The sequence below is a fragment of the Tachypleus tridentatus genome, chromosome 10 (assembly GCF_004210375.1).
Source record: "Tachypleus tridentatus isolate NWPU-2018 chromosome 10, ASM421037v1, whole genome shotgun sequence".
In the NCBI taxonomy this organism is placed as follows: Eukaryota; Metazoa; Arthropoda; class Merostomata; order Xiphosura; family Limulidae; genus Tachypleus; species Tachypleus tridentatus.
In genome coordinates, this window is record NC_134834.1 from 19,296,691 (window position 1) to 19,314,611 (window position 17,921).

Sequence of the window (17,921 nt, forward strand, 5' to 3'; positions counted from 1 at the left end):
TCCCTTTCTGGAATGTAGGGGAGGAGCCGTTAGTACAATTTAATGTGACAGGCCTAACAAGCCAAGAATTCTAGGTTTGCATTACATTGTCGCAAAGAGGCGCTTTGCATTTAGAGCTGTAGATATAATAGTAAATAGTGAAATTCCACTGCTCGACCAGACAAAACTACCGTGTTTCTCCGATAATCAGACCTACCCATAAAATAAGACCTAGTGTGATTTTTGGGGATAGTTTTAATATAAGCCCTTCCCTTAAAATAAGCCCTAGTTAAGAGTGGCAGGAAGAGGAAAGAAATAAAAAAAATTAATTTATTAATTAGTTTAATAGTTAGTTAATTAGTTTGTTTAAGTATTAATCAGTTAGTTTAATAGTTTAATAATAGTTTATTTTAAATGGTTAGCTTAATAGTTTTACTTTGTAACTTCATTTTTTTTAATATATCAAAATAAGACATCCCCCGAAAATAAGCCCTAGTGTCATATTTTGGAGTGAAAATTAATATAAGCCCTGTCTTATTTTCGGAGAAACACGGTAGTTAAACAGCTAGCAAGTGTGCTGTTGTGGACTGATCCTAATCCATCAAATCAAAGTTAGGGAAAGTTATTGGCAAGTAGCTGTATACAACATTCTGTGAGGCGTTCCAGTAATTAAATAGAGCTTTAATTAGTAGTCAAATTAGATGTACAGATTTGAAAAGTTAAAAAATAAAAATGTTTGACTTGGTATTGTAGCATTACCATACAGACTCATATTCAATAATATGTGCTTCATTCTGGTACATTTTGAAGTTCACACCCGTATTCTTCAACATGGTTAACACAATTAGTGTGTTAGTGAGAAAAATATAGTTGCTGAAATGTAACCCAACTGCTTATGAGTCCTGTATTTTTGTTGATTTTAACCAAAAAGCTGCATAGTAGTTTATCCGTGCCTTACAGTGTTTGATCATGAATTTTAGTGTTATAAGCCCTTAAGATTATCATTTATACATCGAAAGGCAAGGATTTTGTGAGAATTATTTCAAAGAAATGTAGCAAATCGGAAGTGTTATTATTATTAGATATTATTAAAACGAAAAACAAATTTATAATTTAAATTAATCTGACATACTTTTAAACGTTACATGAACATGCTCATGTGAACTTAAAACTAATTTTTCTACGATGCATTAACTAGAATTACACAAAAAGCAATTAGTTTTAAAAAATATAAAATGTATTTTATTACAGGAAACTAAGTAAGGCACTCAGAGAGGGCGCTACAACATATATTTCAGTTTGATACCTGTACTATCAGCCTGAGGTAGTTAACGTATTGTGTGTAACAACGTTTGTAAAACAGTACTGCACAGAGACTGATCCGTTGGCTTTCAGTGTTGTACACTTTTAAAATGGATATACAACGTAAAACTGTTACGATTTATATATGAATATTTTGTTTTTTATTCGTATTTTATGAAATCACACGCACCTGGATGATGAAAAGTTATTATGGCATAATTTAATTGTGTAATATAATGTGTAGCACAATTTGAATAACTGTATATCAGTAATAATAATATATTCATAATTTCTTAGATGCTCCCTGTATTTTGCAAATAAATTGCATACAAATTGCCGAATTCGTGGAACATTGATTGTTAACAATTGGGTTTGTTTACGAATCACAATATGCGTTGTAACACAATTTCAGTGAATAAAACTCTTTGTTTCTGTACTTTATTAACGACCGTTTATACAGCTGGGGTTGAGAACCTATCAAATGTCAGTTATCAAGTACTTTTTTTTTTCTTTCGGATATGTTTTAAGAGACAGTTAAAGCTTGCGGCATGGGAACAGCGTAAAGGTTTCTGATGTCACTGGGGCTATGGGAGAAGAAACCGTAACATAGTCCGGGTGTGTGAATAGCTTCAACCCATAGTCGCACATGCATAAATTTTAGGAGTTTAATTTTTATAAACTAAATATTTTATGTAAGGTTATAAGACTTACAGGATCATCAGACAAGATCTGAACAGATTAAGTGATAGTGAGTTCGTTAGTTGGATCACTGTTGTGAGCTGTTCATTATGTGAAATGTCATAAACTGGAAAGGTGAAATTTGCAAATGAATTTCTGTTTTTCATGGAAAGGCCTATTCATGCAACATTGTAACGGTAAATGTTCCTTCATTACTTATATGCATGTCATCAACGAAAGAAGTGCAAAAGTTATATGCTAAAACGTGTTAAGGTGCTAAGAAATAACTTGAGATGTACTATATACAGAAACTTTTATTTAAACTTTAAATTGAACTGTTTCGTGATGATAAATCTTCATAGTGATAAGAAGTTTATATTGGAATACCACTTTTTGAAAATTTACTAGTATATAAACCTTTTTATATTTATATTAAACTAGTCGTTACTTTAACTTTTATTTATCGATTTTTACTCGTGATTTCCCTTTCTTTGTATTTAAGCTGTTAATTTAATATTTAGTCTGTAATATACCTAACTAAACGTATATAAAATGCTTGGAATTTATACTTTGTAAGTCGTTTTGACAGCGTGAGACATATGACAAATTACTTGTATACTAATGTATTGCTTACACATATGTGGAAAGTTCTAAAACCAGATGACGTAATTGAGTTAAGAAGACAGTTGTGACACTTATAATTATTGTTGTAGAAGGAACAAATATGTAAATGTTATATATTAGTATAGTAAAGAATGGTGAAGTAAACATTTTAAACTGAACAAAAGTATTAAAAGTTAACTAATCTGCTAACATGTGAGAGCATGGAACATCGTTGTTCTCTGAAAGTCATGTTAAACAGTTTTAAAGCATTTGAAAATATCATAAAGAGGTAATGTCATAGTGTAAATTATTAAAGTGCTCATTTTTGGTTATAAATTTGAGAAAAACTGTTAGGGTTGGAGCATACAGCGGGAAATGAGCTACCCTAAGCTTCTTTAATATCATTTTGTATACTTGGTACTGTTTCGATCGTACCCTGAGAATATTTCTTGGAAGAACAACATAGGCAGTCAGTCACGGCCAAGTACAAAGTTTTTTGTTTTTTTCTTTATCTCCAAGTAGTACGTACTTTATCTTAGTTTTGAAAAGCTAAGCTCAAGAGACTAGTTGGATTTTTTTTTTTAAATAGAAAAGAGGAGTACTTGTGAAACTTGTTTTTAAGGAAACATCAGATAATTTAGTTTTGTAAGTAAACCTGAGTTCGATATAAAAACTGGTAACTTGACGTACCCTTTAATTCCATACTTGCTTGTATAAAATGGTAAAATTTAGAAGGATTTTGATTGGTTAGGACAAATCGTTTGATAATAATTTGTTAGGCGTCTGAAAAGATTAAAGTGGAGGCAACGTATTTAAATTTAAAAGGCAAAATTACAAGCTATGAAAGTGTAGATGAAAGTTTATGTAATTTTTTCAAGTTAAAAGTAGTTAAACCCTGTTTATTAACTGGCAGAGTACTTTATATATATATTTATGTAAGTTTTGTTCTTATAAAGTTATTTTACACGAACTTACTGATAGAAAATATTACATAAAAATACTTTTCGAAGAGTCCCCCGCTGGTACAGCGGTAATATACAGATTTACAACGCTAAAATCCCCCTAGTGGCCTCAGCAGATAGCCTGATGTGGCTTTGCAAGAAGATAACACACACACACGTTTTTCTAAGAACCAAAGTAGATGATTAGCAAAATACATTCAAACTTAAGATATCACAATTCTCTGTTCGTCTTTAGACTAAATAGACACAAACTGATTGTAATTTAAGTTTATAAACAGACTCGTTGAAAGCACGAATGATATTAACATACAACCTGAAGCTTCCATGTGTAAACCAAAGTACTCTAATTGAAATAAATTAATAATACCTTAGTAGAAATTGTTCAATTTGCTCGAAATATGTGGTTTTTGTGGTATTTTTTAGATCAAATTAGGTCAAACCTACTGAATTCTGGACAAATATTAGGAAAGCTGGTCCAGAAAGAACAACAAATGTATTCAGGAAATACTAATGAGATTTATTCTGATTAGATAAACTGGATCTTTCAGGTGTGTGTGTGTGTGTGTAAAATAAATATATACTAGACAAAGTTTGTGTAAGAATCTATTGTTCAACAAACAAAAAGAAAATACAGCAAAAGGTAAACAAGGTTGTGCTTAGACCCAAGCATTCCATCTCTTGACATCCATTGAACTAAATGTAACGTAATCTCTTAGTAGAAACACTAAAAGAAAGTGTGCCTAACTCGTCAAATAAATTTGTTTTAGTCCATTTAACAGTTTCACCTCATGATCTATGTTCTCTTACAGTATTAGTTGGTTGTTATGTTTAATTCACTGTTAACTTGACAGGTAAAGGGGATACTATATAATACTGCAATGTCCTCTCAGGCACAATAAACATTACCTACTACAGAGAACAAAAATACAGAATGAGGTAATTGTAATGAATTTTTGTAATGATTGTTATTGCAATTACAGTCTAGAAACTAACCATGTTTAAAATTTTTAAATAAATAAAGTAGAAAACGTATGTTATGCCAGCATGTCACAGTTTCATTACTCCCAGTATTAACAACAGCAGTTTGATTTTTTAAATCAGTACTCACTGTGTTACAATACCAGTCCTGTTCATCATTTAGTTTGGTGAAGTTAATAAGATGAACCTAAAATATTTTACAGAGGATATGGTTTTTTTTTTAAAGAGAGTGAGGGAAAAAAACCGTTACTGATAATGACCATATATACAAAACTTGCTTTTCGTTGTTGTTAAACTAATAACACAAGTTAACATATTTTAAGTTTTCATGAAGATGTTTGTTAACACTGCCATTTTGTCTAATTTCACTGAAATTCTTGCAGATGTGGCAGATGAAACAGTTGATTGTTGTCTTGCTGTTGACTGTTTTCACTATTCTGTCTTCTCATTTTTTAAAAAAGATCTCTTATCAGGATAAGATAATAAAAAAATTAGGTAAGTGACAATTATGGCTCACCTTTTTGTTACATATGTTTTCTACGTTTTCTCTACATTACTGGTCAAAGTAACATAGGAGAAAAAAATATATTTTCAACATTCTTGTTTTTTATTGATGCTAAACTGTAATTACACAAAACTTTAAGAAAAAAACGCTCATGTCAGATAGTTGCCATAAAAATCTCTGAACATACAATTAACTGTTTAAAAGTTACCTATACAAAAATAAGTTGTTTTTAAAGACTCATAAATGCTAGGTGTAACATGTTTATAGTTTCAACTTGAAATGTTTTTCTAACCTTAACTTCATTTGAGTTGCAACAGTTATTACAATCAATGTTCAATGAGTTTCACATGATAAACACTAAAGTATTAATGACAGAAAGCCTAAACAATATAACTGTATTTTATGTAGTCCACATTAGTGCCATCTAGTGTAGAATATTGTTAAAACTAACTTAACAGTTACTGTTTATTCATATAGAACAGTGCTGACAGTCTTGCACCATGTATTTAACAAACACCATATTAGCATAAGCTTAACACCTTTTACAGATGTAAAAATAGTTTTTATTTAAAGGTTTCATGATATATATACATTCTTAGAATTAATAACTCATAATCCGAGGGTCGCGGGTTCGAATTCCTGTCACACCAAACATGCTCATCATTTCAGCTGTGGGGGCATTATAATGTGACTGTCAATCCCACTATTCATCAGTAAAAAGAGTAGTCCAAGAGTTGGTGGTGGATGGTGATAACTAGCTGCCTTCCCTCTAGTCTTACACTGCAAAATTAGGGACAGCTAGTGCAGATAGCCCTCGAGTAGCTTTGGGCAAAATTAAAAAAACAAACACCAAAGAATTATTAAAATAATTTATTTTTACTTTTATAAACTTTAACACATTTTTTTTTTTACTCTTCAGAACATGCAACAAGAACACCAGTTTGAAAACAGTGATCAGATACCTGTATAGTTATTACTTCCAAGATGTTATTAACCATCTAATGCTTTGGCAATTGTAATTGAAAACACAACTTATTAGTTCTATCACAGTCTTATTTGTAATAATATACTGGTCAACAATAAAATATTTCACTTTATATTCCAGATTCCACTATTAATGAACTTCGACTGAAGTGTTTGGATCACGATAAGAAAACATACGTATCAGGTTCTGTCAGTAGACGTGCTGAGAGTCCAAAAGATCTGTTCAACGATTCGGTTGTCATTTATAACAGGGTACCTAAAACAGCAAGCACCAGTTTGATGGGTTTGGCTTATGATCTTTGTAAACAAAACAAGTTTTATGTTCTTCATATCAACACAACCCGGAATGTACATGTGATGTCACTGACTGATCAGGTAAGATTATTGTTATGTTGTATGATACTAACATCACCGTATGTGTGACATTATTGGCTGATCAGGCGAGGATATGGTTTTAATGTATGATATTTATATCAACATTATTTGTAAAAATATACATAATGTTACTGACTGATCAGGTGACATTACTGTTTTGTTGTATATTATTTGTCAAAATATATGTGATGTTACTTAAAAGCATATTAAATAATTCATCATTTTAATATTAACACTGTGTTTGTTTGTTTTTGAATTTTGCGCAAAGATACTCGAGGGCTATCTGCGCTAGCTGTCCCTAATTTAACAGCGTAAGATTAGAGGGAAGGCAGCTAGTCATCACCACCCACCACCAATTCTTGGGCTACTCTTTTACGAAAGAATAGTGGGATTGACCGTCACATTATAATGCTCCCACGGCTGAAAGGGCGAGCATGTTTGGTGATACCGGGATTTGAACCCGCGACCCTTGGATTATGAGTCGAACGCCTTAATATGCTTGGCCATGCCGGGCCCATTAGCACTGTGAAAGAGATTTCACGTAACACTATTAAGTAAGCAACATGATTTTAATATTAACACCATCTGACCCAATTTATTTTCTTGTACACATGATTAACTGTTTCGTGTGAAAAAGTATTTGATTTTGTTAGTTACTTAGTCACAACTACTTTAAACTGAAAGTTTAAATTTTTGCTGAAGGTGTGCAAGTTTGTTTATTCTTGCATGACTCAGTTACAATAGAATATCAGAATAAACTTGATGGCAAAAAAAATGTCATTTGTTATCACTCAGACAGTTATTCTAGATCGATTGAAATCAAGCCAAATATTAACCTTTCACTGTGTCTTAAGATGCAAGAGAGTTGGTCCAGATTACACTAATGGGCATAAAATATTTTTGGTTTAACAAAATTACTGTAAAGTATTATGCTTAAAACTTGAAAGTTCCTTAATTAGAGTCCAGAACATACTTAGTTAATTTCCAAATACTCAATAGAATGTATCAGTAATCACTCCAAAATAATTCTTGTCTCGTACGAAAACTCTTTTTCTTAAGAGCATTGGCTTTACATTTTGAATACCAAATCTAATTTTCCGATTTGTTGTCCACTCACTGAGGCTGGCTGAGCACTTTGGCGTCACAACTGTAAGCTTCTAGTGACATTTTATTTGAGCCATATCTGGTGACCTTTTATAAAGGTAAGAATTATCAGGACTATTACGTGGGTCCCAAAATTTCATTTTCCAATTATTATTAATTTTTGTTTGACTTCCTGTGTGGTTATAAGCACATCACATAGATAACATTTTTACTTTCAAATCTGTAATACACCTTTGTAATATAGTACCACTAATTTATATGTTTTTCTCTACTGGTTATATAACATTACTAGGCAAGCATTTCTTATTTTACAGATAAGTAACACTGGATAATGTATGTTGCTTTACAATAATCTACACATGTACAGCTTAATAAGTTTAATGGCAAGTTGTCTGAGAGTTAATTAGTTAATTTATTAATAAATCTTATATGGATTATGTTTACTTTTGAGTGATGACTTTATCAATGATAAACATTTCTTTTTGTGGACCTTGTTCTGATGATGGTAATTTGAAAATAGGTTTATAGGTTGAAGTTCTATGTCTCCTGCAATGACAAAATGCCTCTACATGCCTACTATTGTAGTGTTTAGTTTTACAAAAATTCCCATGAATTTTCCTAAATATCTTTAACTATCTGGTAATGACAAAAATGATGCATCAATACCTCAATCATATCCCCCCCCAATTCTTCTTTTTTCAAAAGAAAACTATTTGAGAATTTCAACCCGTCCTCGTAAAACCCCTCCATCACAGGCAGCATTTTAGTAACCCTTTCCAACAATTTAATTTCTTTCTTCAGGTAAATAACCCAAGACTGAACACAATATTCCAAATACTGCCTAACCAGTGACCTACGCAAGGAGATTATAACCACTCTAGACTTATATTCAATATTTTTTTAGATACAACGTAAAATCCTACATGTCCTACCACTAGTAACACACTGGTGGGATGGCTTTAGAGTCTGATCAGCTATTACACCTAGGTCTTTCTTTCATAAGATTGTTAAGGACATTCCCATCCATATTTTAATTATGATAACCCACATCCACTATTTTGCATTTATTATAATTAAAACGTATCTGCCATTTATTTGTCCAACTCACTAAATGATCTAAATCCTTTTATTAATCGGAAGCACCCTCTTCACAGCCATCAACACCCAAGACCTTGCTGTCATCCGTAAATTAAAGTAATTTATTGATTATTCCTTCATCTGTATCACTGAAGTAAGTCAAAATGAGTAATGGTCCTAAGACTGAGTCATGAGGTTCAAAATTTATAACATTAATCCAGTTTGACTAAACTATTTATAAAAACACTGCTTTCCTCCATCCAGCCACTCTTCTATCAAATTTGCAAACTTAACCCCCCGTACCTATAGAGATAGCTTCTTTTTAATTTTCACAAACCTTATGTGGCAACTTGCCAAATGCTTTCTGAAAATTCAGATACACCAAATCTACACCGTTACCCTCATCTATATAAAGAGTAACCTTTTCAAAGAATGTCAAAAGATTTGTAAAGCAAGATTTTCCCTCAGTGAAACCATGTTGACTGTTCAGTAAATTTCTGAACTTTGTTAAATGAATTTGCAAAGCTTTTTTTTTTTTTTTTTTTTTTAAATCAAACTTTCCAAACCTTTTCCTACAACTGACGTAAAACTAATGGGCCTATAATTACTGGGACAATTTTTGTCACTTCCATTGAAAAGAGCAGTTACATTAGCTAACTTCCAATCCTCTAGTATCTGCCCACTATTCAAGGACTGTTAAAACAAACAGTAGTAAGTGGTTCATATATCCAATCTTTAACTTTCTTCCAAAACCTTGGGGGAAATCACATCTGGCCTAGAATCTGTATCGTTTTTTCCAAACTTCCCAGTTTTTTTCTTAACCAGCTCAGAATTAATGCAGTCATCTTGTTTGATCCTGGTTTCAGATATCAACTTATCCATTTATGTGGAATAGTGCTTAAATCGTGATTAGTAAAAAACGAAAATTAATAACCCAGCCATCTTATAATCATCAGATATTAGCCATCCTTTATCATCCCTGAAGGGTCCTACCTCCATTCTAACCCTTAATGTATTTAAAGAAATCCTGTTACTTTTCACACTTCCATCCAACCTTTTCGTATATCCTTTACGATGTCCTAATTTCCTGTTTCACTAACATTCTTGATATTCTATGACCTTCTAAATCTCCTGCTGTACCAGTCAATTTAACTTTCTTAAACTGTTTGTACTTTTCCTTAATTTTATCTCAAACTCTTTGTGATCCAACCTGTTTGTTTTTTATACTTGAATCTACTCTTTTCTTTCTATAAGAAATGTTTACCTTGAACATTCAAAAATTCTGCAACATCTGATCAACTCAATTCACAACAGGTAATTATTCTCACATCCCATCACAATTGGTTTTTTGAAATTTGTAATCCAAATATAATTATTCCTTATCTCCATGTATAGTAAGCAATACATCGAACCTAATGATGACTTGCACCCAGATTGTTTTCCATTATTTAGACTTTATAGAAATAATCATTTTGAGTTGATATAAACAATAGCAATAATTTAAAAGATCTCATCCACAAAATGAATTATAATTTACTATTACAATTTAAATATCAGAGACAAAGTACCCAAAGCACATTAGTTCACTCTGGTGCTGTCCTTCAGTGTGTCAGTGGTAAGTTTATAGCCTTATAATGCTAGTATTCAGGGTTTGATTTCCCACAGTACACACAGCATATGGCCCCAGTGAGGTTTTGCAATAAAAAACAAACAGACTAACACCCTTAACGTCACCTCATGTAGTGATTAAACTGAATAACATTTATATTTTTTATCTTCTAGAGAAGGTTCATAGAAAATGTTACAACTTGGGAGGACAAGAAACCTGCACTTTACCATGGACATTTTGCATTTTGAACTTTCAGAGGTAAAGAAGTGATTAATGACATTAATGGAACCTTAACTTCATGTGTAAAGCTCTTAAATGTAAGAAATTCAGTGTTTAAATGACAACTGATTACAATTTGATTTTATGATGGAGATGAAAATGAAGAAGACCTGGTACACTACTTTGTTATTCATAAGTGGAATTAATATGAAATAGAATATTTTAGAAAGTTTCATGTATGTTATTATAAAAAGTTCAGTAATTGGCCAAAAAGCATGCTAAGTGGCCACCTTCTTTATATGTAACAAGAGTTTATTGTTTAAAATATATAAGAAAACAGAAAATTTTATTAAGATTTAGGGTTTGATCCTTGCACTAGGCATCCAGAAATTCTTTCTTTTGTTTTGAATTTTGCACAAAGCTACTCAAGGGCTAGCCATCCTTAATATAGCAGTGTAAGACTAGAGGGAAAGTAGTTAGTCATCACCATCCACCACCAACTCTTGGGCTACTCTTTTACCAACAAATAGTGAAACTGACCATCACATTACAACACCCCCATGGCTGAAAGGGCGAGCGTGTTTGTTGCAATGTGGATTCAAACCCACGACCCTCAGCTTATGAGCTGAATGCCTTATCTCACCTGGCCATGCCAAGCCACACAGAAATATCTTGTGTAACTTGGCACATAACAGACCAATCAACACCAAACGTGTTTTTCTCGCAACTTTTACTGTTTTTTTCTTTAAGTTCCCTAAATTTCACTTTCAATAAATGCTTTCAATAAAATAAGTACATACAACTTCATTGTATATTATAGAAAGTTTTATGAAAGAATATTGAATAATAAATGTTCAGTAGGAACAACAAAAATTTGTTTTTGTGAGAGTAACTCCATATCACCATTTCATATTGTTTTTAAATAAATACAGAGTATTTAAAGTATGTGTAAGTATAAGTTTTGTCGATTGTAGTAACCAATTTTTTTTTTTTTTATTAAACCTGACCACAAAACTCTTCCTCTGAGACAAAAATACATTTATAACTGGGTATTTATTCCCAAAGGTTTGGATCCACACAGAGACCCATCTATATCAACGTAATACGTAAACCTCTAGATCGATTAGTGTCATATTACTATTTTCTTCGTTACGGGGATAATTTTCGTCCTCATGCGATTCGTAAGAAAAAGGGAAACACCATGGTGAGTTACATTTTCAGTTGTTAAGATCGGTGTGTAAAGGCAGAATGGGTGATGTACATATTAACACCAGAAAGCAAAAATTTTCATTGTACAAGTTTGTGTGAGAAAACAGAAATATTCAGTGTTGTGTTCATAAACATTCTAAGCTTAATTTTGTTCACTTTAAAATTTTTTAAACTTCTGTGGATGTTTAATTAAAAATAGTTTACTCTATGTAATACAGCCTTAAATACGTTTTTTTTTTAAATGAAAATTGAAAGACATAACTCATGATTGTAATGTGTTCTATGTATCCCAATTTTACTTAGCCGTCTCTTATTCATTTTTAATTACAAAAACATATTTCAAAGCCCATGAATGATTTTGCAGTCTATATATATATAATACAAGACCATTCTTCACATTAATGGTTTGTAAGTAAACTGTTTTCGTTAACTTTCATTTTGTTTTTATCGATTTAAATATGGAATTTACTAATCCTGAAAAATCTTTGCCTCGTGTATTTTGTAAAACTTGAAAACATCCATCATTACATATATTTTGCAAATTAAAAAAAAATCCAGGATTTATTGACCTATGTGATTGACATATTGTAGTATGTTAAATAATTTTATGTTTTTACAGATTACAACACTCAAGGATCCAATACAGAAACTGTATAAACATATGTCAGGCACTTCAGCAGTAATTACTGGGGTTAATGGTGTTTTTGTTCTACATGGTGCTCAGAAAGTCACTGTGGAGTTTTGTAATCAGCATTCATTCAGTATATTTCAAGCCAGCAACTGATAGCAGTGTTTAGAAACAAAATAAGAAGGATCCAGGCCTGTATTGATGCCAACAGGGGTCACTTTCAACATTGTTTATAATTGTCATTCATATTTACCTCCTGTATTCTATATTGAAACATGTCTGTTAATAAATATATAAGTGCACAGTGACTTTCCAAACACCCTGTATAATTATTTTGGGCGTCATTTCTGTGTTATTTGGAACCTTGTACTCAACAGTCATTGACCTACAAGCAATTTGATTCGTAAGTCAGTAATTCTGCTGTTAAAACTGGGATATTTATTTCAAACTCTGCATAAGGTAGACCATCATGAAGTGAATTAGAAAAACGTAATCTCTCACTCACTTACAGACATTTGATGACTGCGTGAAACAAGAAGAGAAGGACTGCAGTCCAGAGAACATGTGGCTTCAGATACCTTTCTTCTGCGGTCTTCACGTGGACTGCTGGTAATTTCAAAAATCAGTTGTAATTGAAACAGAAAATTTTATTTCAAGAATAAAAGTTTTTTTAATTAATAAATTTTTACTGTTTTTAAGCAGGTTAGATTAACTCGAAGAAACAAACCTGGGATATTGAGTGTGACACAAGACAAATTTTGTTTCTGCTAAAGACAGCATCTGTAGTTTAACTTTCATGTTGTGGAGTGTATGCCTTTTACAAGCAGACAAAGAATAGTTAGTTATGTTGCTCAACATATCAGCTGTTATTACTTCAAATGCCTTATATAAACCACATTCTGACAAGTGCTGCATTTGTTATATCCCAACTTCCAATGAATAGCTCTGGATTGTGCAAAATGCATCATCAGCATTGGAGAAATATAACATGGTTGGAATTTATCATCATACACTATTCCAATTCTTTAAAATACCAAAGCTACTAAGTTAAGAATGTAGCATTTAAAAATGTAATAGGCTTAATACTAATGAATTGTGACAAAAATAATTACTTATTGTTGCCAATTAGTCTTGGACCTAATAAAACAGAAAACAAAAATTTCAACCTGGTATTTGAAAAGAAATTATGCATTTGTTTCTGTTTCTATCAAGGTAGGAAACAAAAGTTTTAAAATTGATTGTACATTGATCTCTGCTTTCAAACTGTTTTGTTTGATAAAATAGGTCATGTTTCTATAACATAAAAAATTTACATTTTGAAAAGATTCACAGTACCAGATGAAACAATTAAGCTGTAAGTAATCTACAATTTCTTTGGATGTAAAGAAACCAAGTTCCATTTCATTTCTGAATCACTGGAAAAGTAAAAATGCATGTATTTTTGAAATTAGGTTGAGACTGTGTTTTAGCCAATAAATGGAACTCTGTTTTTTTACTATAATATTGTGAATGTAATAGAATTAATAAAAACTTAACAGGCAGCCAGGAAATGAATGGGCTCTGGTCCAGGCCAAACAGAACCTCGTGGAACATTACCTGTTGGTTGGTGTCACAGAAGAACTCAAAGATTTTGTAGCAGTGTTGGAAGCTATTATTCCAAGATTTTTCCTTGGTGCCACCCAACAGTTCAGAGAAGGTTAGTATCATTTATACAAAGTATAAAAATTAGACTTGGTGAGGTTTGTGATACACGACCATCTTTATAACAGACAAGATGTTTTGTATGCTTCATGGAAAATGGTGAGGTGGCGTTATTTTAAATGTTCAACGTGTTGCCCACAAACTGCAAAGCACATAGCATGCTTCTTAGCAGGTGAGCAATACGCAGAACATTTATGATTGAAACATTAAAATAAATCTACAAGCAGAATTGCATGTTGTTTTTATAAATTTTGAAAATCACATTCTAAAGGTGTTGGGCAGATTTCACCCAAATGTGCAATTTAATTACGAGTTCATGAGGTTGTTACGTCAGAGTGGCAGTAACAGTCAATAATTATCTGACTGACTAACATTACCTTAAATTGTTTTATTACCAAATCCTGGTTGTTTTTGTAATATTTTTGTCTGTGTTTCTTTTGTTTTAAATTATTCAATCAAGCTTCTCAAATGTATTTAGGGGTAGACTCATTTAAATTTAGAGCTACTTAATAAGGGATAATTTGAAAATAAGCCATACAGGTTTTATTAGGTAAGTGCATGTTACTCTGACACTGTTATCAGAACAGTTGTAATGTTTAAAACTTTATTCTAACAGGAAAGAAGTCTCATTTAAGGAAAACCTACAACAAAGTTAACCCTATTCCAGAAACTATTCAGAAAATTAGGAGTTCTAACATATGGAGAATGGAAAATGAGTTTTATGAGTTTGCTTTGAAACAGTTTCATTCTATAAAGAAAAAAACTCTGACTGGAAAAAATGGAATTCTTCAGGACAGAGGACAGAAGTTTTTCTATGAAAAAATTCGTCCAAGGTGAAATGGATTTTTTTTTGTTCAAACAGTCTGATTCTCTTACATTATAAACTTAACAAAGGTAGGCTCATATATACACACACACACATACATGTATGTAATATTTTAAGTTTTTTACCTTACATTTCCATGTTTAGTTTATTTCTTGTGAATAAAACACGAAATACCCAAAGTTTATCATGTATTTTTGACACTGAACTCATGAAAAGGTTAGAATGCTTCGTATTTCCTGCTTACTGTTATTTTTATTTACAAATTGTTGTTAAACAAGAGGAAAAATTAAAATTTTAATAACCAAAATTTAACTATTGTCAAGAGGTGATGATACACTTTTCATGATCAGGTTTATATAATAATGATAGTAATAATAAAAAAAAAAAAAAAGTGCACTTGCTTTCCAGTGTGCATGAACATACAACTGTATTTTTCATAGAAACTTTACAAAAATGACTTACAGCTTCTCTCGGGGTGTAAAACATCTTTTCCATCTTGCTACGTCTTTCATAAGGTCTTCTACTTCAGTCTTTCAGGGTAGATCTTACTTAGCCTGGATTAAAAAAATATCCAAACATTAGATTCTGGGACTAAATTTACCCCTAAAAGCCAGAAGCTGTTGGAGGCTCCCAGAATCTTTGCATTTCTGAATGCCCCATTTTGAAGCTTAATTTGGAGTTCATTTAAGAGCATAAAAGTCAAAACAAAACAGCAAAACAAGGATATCCATTCATTTTGTCTCTATTTTTATTTCTCTGAAAGAAACTACATAAAGTAACCATTTTTTTTGACAGCAGGTATCTTCCTGGCATCAATTTACAAGGCCTAAGACACTGACATTAGGGTTAACTTTATAAACTAAATTCATCCAATAGGTGTGGGCCTGAAGATTTACAGTAAACTTAAAAGCATGATGCACTTTAAGTACGAGTAACACACTAATTATGTATTGTGCCTACACTTGCACAAAAATATTTATATAGGTACATACAACACTATCTACAAATCTTTCCTCTTCATAACCTTGACTGACATGGGGTTAGTTATTATTTATATCACTGTGCAGTAAGTGCACTAGAGTATTTATTACACAGTTAACCTTGGCATCAGTGTTTATAGCCCCTCACCTGACAAACTCTTTGGAGTTGCATGTTCTGTTAACCAGCAGTGAAAATTTGTTAATTGACAGAAACGGCTGAGTGGTCACTAGAATGCCCTCACAATGTTGTGAATCGCTGGTCTGTGAAGATCAGTTTCTCTACATGTTAAGTCAACCATCCTAATTACACAGCATACACAAGTGTAGATTCACAAACAGGACTTCCACTTCATTAATATTTGTCACCCGAGCTGAGTCTATTTACTGAATAAATATAGCCCAACAACAAACTTTTAACCAAAATGCTCATGTTTAATTAACATGAACTGAACTACAAAGTAATTAGAACATCAGTTAAGAGAAAATAAAATTTGTTGAATATGACGGAAAAGTTTAGGTCTGAAAGGGTTAGAATTTGTTTTGAATTTTCGTTCAAAGCTATATGAGGGCTATCTGCACTTTCCATCCCTAATTGAGCAGTGTAAAACTGGAGGGAAGGCAGCTAGTCATCACCACCTACCAACAACTCAGACTATTCTTTTGCAAACAAACAGTGGGATTGACCATAACATTACAGTGCTCCCATAGTTGAAAGAGCAAGTATGTCTGGTGTGATGGATATTTAAACCCACAATCTTCAGATTACAAGCTGAGAACCCTAATCATCTGGCCCTGCCAAGCTTCAGGGTTGAGAAAAAGGGAAATTATATTTAATGCCAAGATCTTCCTCATGAGGGACTGCCCTTATCTTGTATACACACACACTTTAGTGTTTAAACAGTAAACACTTTTTACACCAACTGAAGGGTTTATATGGCAGTTTAAGACATTGAGGTATCTTTCACCTTAATACTAACTTGTATTCTTCAACCTTTTTGTACTCATGTTTATTCAGAGTATTTCATCAGTTAGATATTTGAGAATTAACGTACAGCATCTACATGCAAGTTATTTCAACACTTTTTACTGTAGTCAACAGGCAAGTGTAATCCTTTTCACATCTGGATCTAAAGTGACAAAATTTTACAAAAACCCCCAATTTAAATACTGTACAATACAATTCTCGAACAACTCATTAAATTATAGCATAATTTTGCTATTTAAAATCCTATATTTATTTCACTTCCAGGTCTGAAATATTTTGTCATTGTTTTAAATGTTTTTTTCTTTCATTTGTGGACTGTGGTTTTAACTAACACTACTTGCACCAGAAGTTCTATGTTACTGGTTCGTGTAGAATGACAGATCTGTATTGAAAGTTGGGGCACCAAGACTAATTTATGAAGTGTAACTCGCTTGTATTACATCTATTTATTCAGTATAAACTAGTTTTAAAATGTGATTTTTTTAATCAGTTTTGTATGAATGACAGAATACCAATTACATTCATCATTTTCAGTTTTTGCATAACTTTGAAATAGCAACAGGGTCAGAGTTATTTGTGGCTTTGTATGAAAGTCAACTAATAATAAAAGAAAAAAAAACCTAACTTCTGGGATCACCAGGCCCCCTTTTATATTTTATATTGAAAACAAATTCTAAGCATCAAAACAAGCTTTAATATGGTTTGGTTCAAATCCACATAGCCAAAGCACATCCAATAAAAGATATTAAAGGCATCTGTGAATGAACAGGTGCTACAATGGATTTTTTATAGTCTGTGGTCATTACTGTAAGTTGTTCCAGTCAGTGTTCCTAAGCTTTATCCAACAGCTTTATGATGAGGGAAGACACTGAACCTTCTTTGTATACACTTAAATATACAAAGTTTACAAAAGTCAGTCACACTACAGATTAACATGTAGTGAAATGTGAACAAAACATTGTTTGACCATTCCTCGTTATTGTAAAGTTTATAATGTTTTAACCCGATATAATGAGTGACTGTTCATACTTTTCCCGTTAGGCGATTCATTAGTTTCGAAATGTTTTGTATTCTTTAGTGCTAAGTTTTGTTAGTAATACAGGCTTGTATTTTTTTGTTTTCATCTACTGTAATGACATCCATTGATTAGCTGAATAAAAGCCAAATATTTGTACACAAGTCTTCAATTATAGAAGCAATAATTATTCCTTGTGAGG

The 17,921-nt window shown here is 32.0% G+C and overlaps 1 long non-coding RNA gene and 1 pseudogene across 2 annotated transcripts; one reads left to right on the top strand and one right to left on the bottom strand.

Moving 5' to 3' along the window:
• Positions 1–1,893: 1,893 nt before the first annotated feature.
• LOC143228830 (heparan sulfate 2-O-sulfotransferase 1-like) lies at positions 1,894–17,885 on the top strand (annotated as a pseudogene). The gene is made up of 8 exons (XR_013015466.1): positions 1,894–2,156; positions 4,886–4,997; positions 6,113–6,366; positions 10,330–10,409; positions 11,435–11,579; positions 12,724–12,821; positions 13,751–13,908; positions 14,530–17,885. The product of XR_013015466.1 is annotated as a heparan sulfate 2-O-sulfotransferase 1-like (transcript).
• LOC143228831 (uncharacterized) lies at positions 12,612–15,312 on the bottom strand. Its single transcript, XR_013015467.1, has 2 exons — positions 15,202–15,312; positions 12,612–12,818 (listed from the first exon to the last, which is right to left on the bottom strand). It is a non-coding gene; the product is annotated as an uncharacterized LOC143228831 (long non-coding RNA).
• Positions 17,886–17,921: the final 36 nt, after the last annotated feature.